Below are 7,353 nucleotides of genomic sequence, written 5' to 3'. Positions count from 1 at the left end.
AGGCGAAGGGGGGTCCGAGCTGCTGAGAGGGAGCAGCCCTGTGATCCATCCATCCTTGGCTCTGTCCCACACGTCCTCAGGCCCAGCTCCTTTCCCCCTGGGGTTTAGCTGAAATGCTGCCTGAGAAGAGGGGCCACCCCATGTCCAAGGCACCCTCCCCAGCCCTCACCATTTTGGTCTACAGTTTTGTATAGTGTTGATGTCCCTTCTGGGAAGGCCATGTCCTGAGGGCTGGGAACGTTCTGTCTTGTTCCCCTTGGAGGCCACTTCCCTGGCAGCTTGGCAGTGCCTGGCTCCGATGTCCTGGTCCTGCTCCCCATGGAAGGAATACCCACCACCAGCCACAGGGCACGGGGGTAAATCAGGTCCTGCCCTCAGGAACCTGCAGAGGACGTGTGCAGAAGTAGCTTCAACAATGACTGACACTCGTCTGGCAACTACTAAGTGCTGGGCTCTTTGCATGTTGAATTGAACCCTCAATGTGAATACAATAGTTTGGGTGTGGAGAAGCCAAGTGATCTCGCTTGTGCCCTCTCTTTGACTCTGGGCAGGCTCTGCGATTTCCTCTACCAGAAAGGGACAACAGAAGTGATGGGATGTGATTTCTGAGGTATTGGGACATTCATTCTTGGAACCCAGCCACCATGCTGGGAGGAAGCCCAAGCAGCCTGTGGGGGGGCCACGTGGAGAGGCCCTAAGGCCCCAGCCCACAGCCCTGGCTGTGCTCTCAGCCAGCCTGCCAGCCACGTGAGTGCACCATTGTGCCAGCCTGTCCTCCAGCCCCAGGTCACCTTCCCAGCAGAGAAGTGAGCGGAGTCCTCCTGCTGAGCCCTGCCCAAATGGCCCATTTGTGAATGAAAGACATCACTGTTGTTTCAAGCACTACATTTCAGAATGAGTTGTTATTACAGAGCCCACACAGTCTTTCCACAGCCTCTCACCGAGTCCCATAGCGCTCTGCTCTGCAGTGCGCACCCACAGCGGGTACCAAAGCCAAGGACAGAGATTCTGAAGAGTTCTTGTCTGGAAGGGTGAGACCCACAAAATATCTTGTATTTAAATCCTTACTCGAGGGCATTTTTTTTTTATTGCTTTTAGAGAGAGGAAGGAAGAGAGAGAGAGAAACATCGATGGGTTGCCTTCTTGTACATGTCCCGACCGGAAATTGAACCAGCAACCTGGGTAGGTACCCTGACCGGGAACAGAACCTGAGACCTTTCAGTCTATGGGACAACGTTCCAACCAACTGAGCCACCTGGCCAGGGCCACAAAAATATCTTAATGTCAGCAGGTAAAGAGCACTTCACTTCTGTTCTCAGCAGACAGTGAGTGAGGAAGACAAGGGCTGCCTGCCTGGGACGGCGGGGGCTCCACCCGGAAGCACGTCTGTAGTTCAGCGGGGTTTTCCTCTTTCTGAGCCTGCCGGACCCCACATTAAGAGGCATGTTGTAAAAATTAGTTCCATATCATGGTAAATTTGATTTGCGATCATTCCATTCAGATTAAGGTATCAGATTTATTTTTACATTAAGACATTAGCTCCCAAAATGGATATATATGTATGTGAAAGGGAAGGGTTAGACATACATATATTCCATCAGAGCGGTGTTTTGGTTGGGCTTTGGCAACATTGTTGAAAAATTAGGCATTGTAATCAGGTAGCTATGAAAACAACTTCTATCTCTTCTCTGCCCACAGCCTGCACCAGGTGGTCCCAGAGCCGCGGTCCCTGGAAAGACATAAAATGCAATGTGGTTTTCATAATCTTTTGATGGCAGCCAACTTACCCATCCTGGGACTCCACCCCCACTCTCCTGACAGGGAATCTTTATCCCCCAATCTTTCGAACGGCCAGTCAGGGCAACCTGTTCGGCACAGCCGGGCCCGTGGAGCCCCAAACAAACATTCAGAAGCAGCCACTAATTTTTATCGAACTGTCGCTGTGTAGCAAGCCCTGTGTTAAGAGTTTTGCCATGCCAGAAGGTGTGTCATTCCTCCTCATTTTCTTCAAAAGGAAACTGAGGCTCAGAGAGACGAGGAGCTTGCCCAAGGTCACACAGCTCTAAAGCAGCAAGGCAAGAATCCTCCACCACCTCCTCCCTCCCGCATTCCAAGCAAGAAAGGAGGGGGCAAGGCGTGGAGACACTTTTCTTTTATTGGGGAAGAGAAGCTTTCTAAGAAGCCCTGCCAAGACACACAGGAGGGTTCACATGGCTTTGCGTCGTTGTGGTGAGCTCTGGTGCTGGAGACAGATTGGGTTCAAACCTCTCTCCACCACATACTATTTGTGTGACTGTGGGCAAGTTCTACCACCCACCATGTCTGTTTTCTCCTCTGTAAGACGGGGTCAACTCTGGAGGGTTACGAAGATTCAATGGGCCAGGATGAGTGAATTGCCTGGCACAGGGTAAGCTGTCGCTGCTATTCTCAGCTTCATCAGCCGTCTCGTGACGTAAAGCCTGGTGTGCAAAGGGGAGCGGAGCAGAGGGGTAAGGGGCCCAGGCGCGAGAGCCCTCAGGTGCTTCCACTCTGTCCTGGAGCCATCTCACCCGGGCTTGTTTTCCGAGCGTGTGAGCATGAAACAATAAAGCTCCCACTGCGCTCATGTCTCCCTCGTAGCAGCTTTATGTGACGTGCCACTGGATGTGTGTGGTGTCTGGCCTCTTCTGCATTTCCTTGAGAGGTAGCAGATCAGCAGGGGAGGGATTAGGATGCTATGGGAGGAATGCAAGAGAAAGCGTTAGAGTTCCAGAATAGGCTCGCTGAGTCCGTGGCATCCGGTGGTCTGGAGGCTTTGAGGGGACCAACTTCTTCCTCCATTCTGACCAACCACCCTCACATACCGAGAGGCAAGGCCCCTGAGGGAGGCATGGAGGGGCTTCTAATTCCCAGGCTGAAGGGCTCACTACCCACATCCATGACCTGGACATTGAGAAGGGATACCTGAAAGGAGTGAGGAGGCCGCCTGGGATGCAGGCCAGGTCCTCAGGGCGATCCCGCTGGGTGGGCCGTGGTGGGTGCATTCCCTGAAACAGGGGGATCGGGGGACTTTGGGGGTGGTAGCAGCTACCCCGGGTCACTCGTCCATGCTTGTCACATGGAACCACACTCCTCAGCAGATAGGAGACAAGGGTCTCTGAGGTGGCTGAGAAAAACAGAAACCCTAGTGTAGGAGAGTCCTGTGGCTGCCCAAACAAATGAAGGGTGACTTCAAACAACATAGATTTATTCCCAGAGGCCAGAAGTGCAAAATCAAGGACTCTGCAGAGCTGAGTCCCTTCTCCCTCTTTCAGCTCCTGATGGCTCCAGGTGTCCCTGGGCTTGTGGCCACAACACTCCGGTCTGCTCTGTCTTCACGTGGCCTTCTCCTCTTTTCTCCCTGTGTCTTCTCCTCATCTGCCTCTTAGAAGGAACTGTCACGGGATTTAGGGTCCACTTTCACCCAGGATGACCTCATTTCAAGATTCTTAAGACCCGGAAAAGATCCTTTTTCCAAGTAAGATCACATTCCCAGGTTTCAGGATGAGGACATAGGCATATCCTTTTTTGGGGTGGGGGGTGCACCATTTAACCAGCAAGAACTGTTCAAAGGCCCTCCTCGCCTGCATTGAGATGGTAGAAACTATAGCTGAAAACTGTCCCATCTTATATGCCTGGAAAACAAAACTAGAGTGTGAAGGGGAAGGAGAGAGAGGATGGGAGATGTGTCAGCAGGGTATGGGCTTGGCTCCTGCAGTAAAGATCCAGAGTGGCATTCATCGAAACAAGAGAGAAACTATATATACACACACACACACACTGCGGATGGGCAGATAGATAGATAGATATAGACAGAGAGATAGACATATAGATAGTAATAGAGATTTACTTCGAGGAATTGGCTCATGCCATTGTGGGGGCCTGCAAGTCTGAAATCTATACAGCAGGAGACAGGCAGGAGCTGATGGTACTGTCTTGAGGCAGGATTTCTTCTCCAGGGAATGTGTTTTGCCCTGAAGGCCTTCCCCTGATTGGATGAGGCTCACCTGTACTATGGAAGGTCACTTCCTTTATCTAAAGCCAACTGACAGTGGACGCTAACCATCTCCACCAGATACCTTCAGAGCAACACTACAGCCTGGCCAGCTCCACATGTAAACCTGATCATTGCAGGGCCGATCCCACTGTCCCTGGCTGTGTCCCTCTTCCCTGCAGGGATCTGGGGGCCCGGCAGGGCTGTGAACTGCTCTGCTGGTGTCTTTCTTCAGGCCTGTCCACTCGGCCCATCCACTAAGAATTATTCACTGAGACTGGCTGACACATAAAGGTTGTAACCAGTCATTCTCCATGTCTCAGTTTGTCAGTTCGACACACACACACACACACACACACACACAATAGAGCTGTGACAATTTGTTGGCCTTTCTGCCACCAGGAAAATCAACACACGGACTGACTTCTCTCATAGCTGGACCCTGGCTGTGGGCTGGAGGTGGGGCCATCACACACACACGCACACCCAGAAAGAGAGGATAACTGCAGCGATGCTTCCTGAGCACGTAGCATGCACCAGGAGCCTTTAACCACTTTGTAAGTATTAACACTTTTAATCACACAGCTAGGCACTATTATTGCACCCATTTCACAGATGAGGAAACTGAGGCATCAACAGGTTCAGTGCCTTGCTCAGAGTCAGGTGGCTAGCACATGGGGGAGCTAAGATTCTAACCCAGGCCCCCTGGCTCCAGAATCCATTTTCTTGAGCCTGTAGGACATACCATCATAGGATATCACTCTCTGTGCCTATGTCAGACTCAGGGGTAACAGCAGGGGGCAGGACACACACCTGGGAGCCTCAGCCCCAACCCAAAATTTCTCTTCTGACAAATTCAACTCTTTATCACCCTCAGGAGGCATCTCCTTCTCCAAACAGACAAATCCCTCCTCTCTCTTCTCTGGAATATTCTGAGAATTTGTATCTGTCAAGTGCTTTAAGGAAACATGGAAAGAATTTTTTAAATAGAGGGCCTCTTTTTTTCCTTTTACTCAATTATGGATTTGCCTTTGGGTAGCCCTAAGACAAAGTTAAACCCCAAACTTTCATCCCAGTGGAGTGAACAAAAATAATCACTTTGTTAGCTTTCCAGTGATCATGCCATTACTTTGAATTTCACATCTAAATGCCATCAAGGAGGGAACTTAGACCATGGGAGGAATTTTAAAGAAATGCATGTTGCATGTTTTCCACGCGGAACTCTACAGCCGGGGAGCCAGCTAAAACGTTTGCAAGTGGCATTTGCACAGTCAAAGCAATTTTGACAGGTCCTCTTGAAGGGTCTGGTAACTAGACGCTCCACAAACTGCAAGAAATTAGCCCCAACCACAGACCATCCAGCAGACCCGTATTTAATAATACTTCCCAAATGTGTGAAGCACTTAGTTTTAGAATAACAGGAAGAAGGGACTCGCCTGTTAACTGCACATTTGAGTTTCGTCCTCACGGACAGCCTTGCTTTCTCTGGCCAGACCCATCCAGCCTCCCCAGCTCCCCCGACCTTGGGGCTGGCGTGTCCCAGGGAGGGCGAGGTCCCTGTGACTTGCACTCCTGGCCATGTCTATTGAGAAGGAGCCCAGGCTCCGGCTCAAGCCTGGAAACGTGAGAGCCTCCACCAGGTCCACTGGGCCACGGAAACCACCACAAAATTGCTCCCTTCCTTCTACACTGCCCGCCGGGCTGCCTGCCTTGCTGCCTGCCTCATGGCAGCTCCAGGAGGCCCTTCTGACAAGAGAGCATTGTGACTTGTGTCTGATCCCTCCCCTGTCACAAAGGAGGCCTTTCACTGCTCCTGATCTGAGAGGGTGGGGACCACAGCGCCTGCTCATTAGGCAGCTCTGGGCACAGCGGCCACAGTCTGCCATGCTGTACCTGGAACCGCCCTCGTTGGGACAAGTCCTTTATTTGATTTCCAACAGGGAGCTCTTCTGACGGCGGCAAACGTATTTGGGAGGAAAGTGCTGGCTATTTATTCCAACAGAGATGATAGAGAGAGCTACATACATCCCTGTGTCAGCAAACCTATTTCCTGCTGGGAGAAAGAGGACATGTGGATGTTGGATTTATGATGTCAGTGGTCTCAGAAGACAACGAAAGAGATGGGCAGCCCTTGTTGGGGAGCGCAGTGGCTTGGAGAAAGGATGGGAGGGAATGCAATTTCATGCTCTGTCCTTCTAGACCCTTGGAACATGGGGCCACCTGAACAAATAGCTGATTCAAAAATATCTTCATCCTGCAAAAGGCATGTCAGAGAGGGCGGAGGCCGTGGAGAAGTCTTGCCGGCTGCTCCCGGAGAGCAGGGTGTGTGCTTTGGGCAGGGTGTGTGCGTGCGTCTGCAGCGGGGGAAGAGCTGAAGCGTAATTGCTCTCAGCAGAACACGGCCCCACTGTGTAATTAAGTCGAGGGGCCTGCTGGCTCCCAGAGCTTTAATTTCGTGTGCATTTGGTGATTGCACGACTCTCCTCAGGTAAAAGTGCTGCTTCCCTTTATGCTGCGCAAGATGGGTCCCAGCGCAGGACCAGGGGAGCACGTTCCCTGCCACCTCTCTGGGGCTGGCAGCCCCGGCAGTGCTAAGGAGGGGGGTCAAGGATGAGAAGAAACCTGGGAACTCCTGCCACCATCTCGGCCACGGTGACAAGGCCAGCCCTGAGGTGATCTGAGCTGACTGGGCCAGCATATTTGTTGCCGTTTGATGACACACACTAGTCAAAGTCACTATTTTTTTTGCTGGAGATGGGAGGGTCCCTGCTGTTGGATCCACCTAACCCCTTTAAAAATGGTCAAAATGACCCAAAATGTAAGTAAAGGTTGCTGGACACGAGGGAGACTTCCAGATGCAATAGGGCCGCAACGCTGATGCAGACAGAGGGACTTCTGAGAAAGGCCAGCCCTCCAGCGCGTGTCGGGAATTAGAGTGATTTCCCGGTGAAAACCCCCAAAGGGCGAGCAGCCTGTTCTCCTCTCAGCTGAAGCCGCTCATCCACCGTCAAGACAGGGCGAGGTCTGAGTCCGTTGCAGGTGTCCTGGGTGAGATGCGCCCACTCCCCTGAGTCTGTGGGCTGGGATTTCTGGTGCCGCATGCTCAGGTGTCTACGTCTGGGCCTCCAGGAAGCAGAGCCCGAGAAGGACCTGGGTTTGGAAGGTCTACTTGGGAGGAGATTCCAGCAAGCAGGAATGAGGGAGCAAGGACAGCCAGACAGGGAAGGAGGAACAGAAAGTAAAGGATGCCTTATGTAAGATGAGCACAATCCCGCTGGAGACCCTCTAAGACACCTGGTACAGTTGCCCCAAGGAAGAGGGGTACTGGGCAGTCATCCATG

Source organism: Pteronotus mesoamericanus, unplaced genomic scaffold (assembly GCF_021234165.1).
Source record: "Pteronotus mesoamericanus isolate MK-2021 breed Mesoamerican mustached bat unplaced genomic scaffold, CSHL_Meso_final scaffold_165, whole genome shotgun sequence".
NCBI lineage: Eukaryota > Metazoa > Chordata > Mammalia > Chiroptera > Mormoopidae > Pteronotus > Pteronotus mesoamericanus.
Note: the sequence above shows the minus strand (reverse complement) of the source record.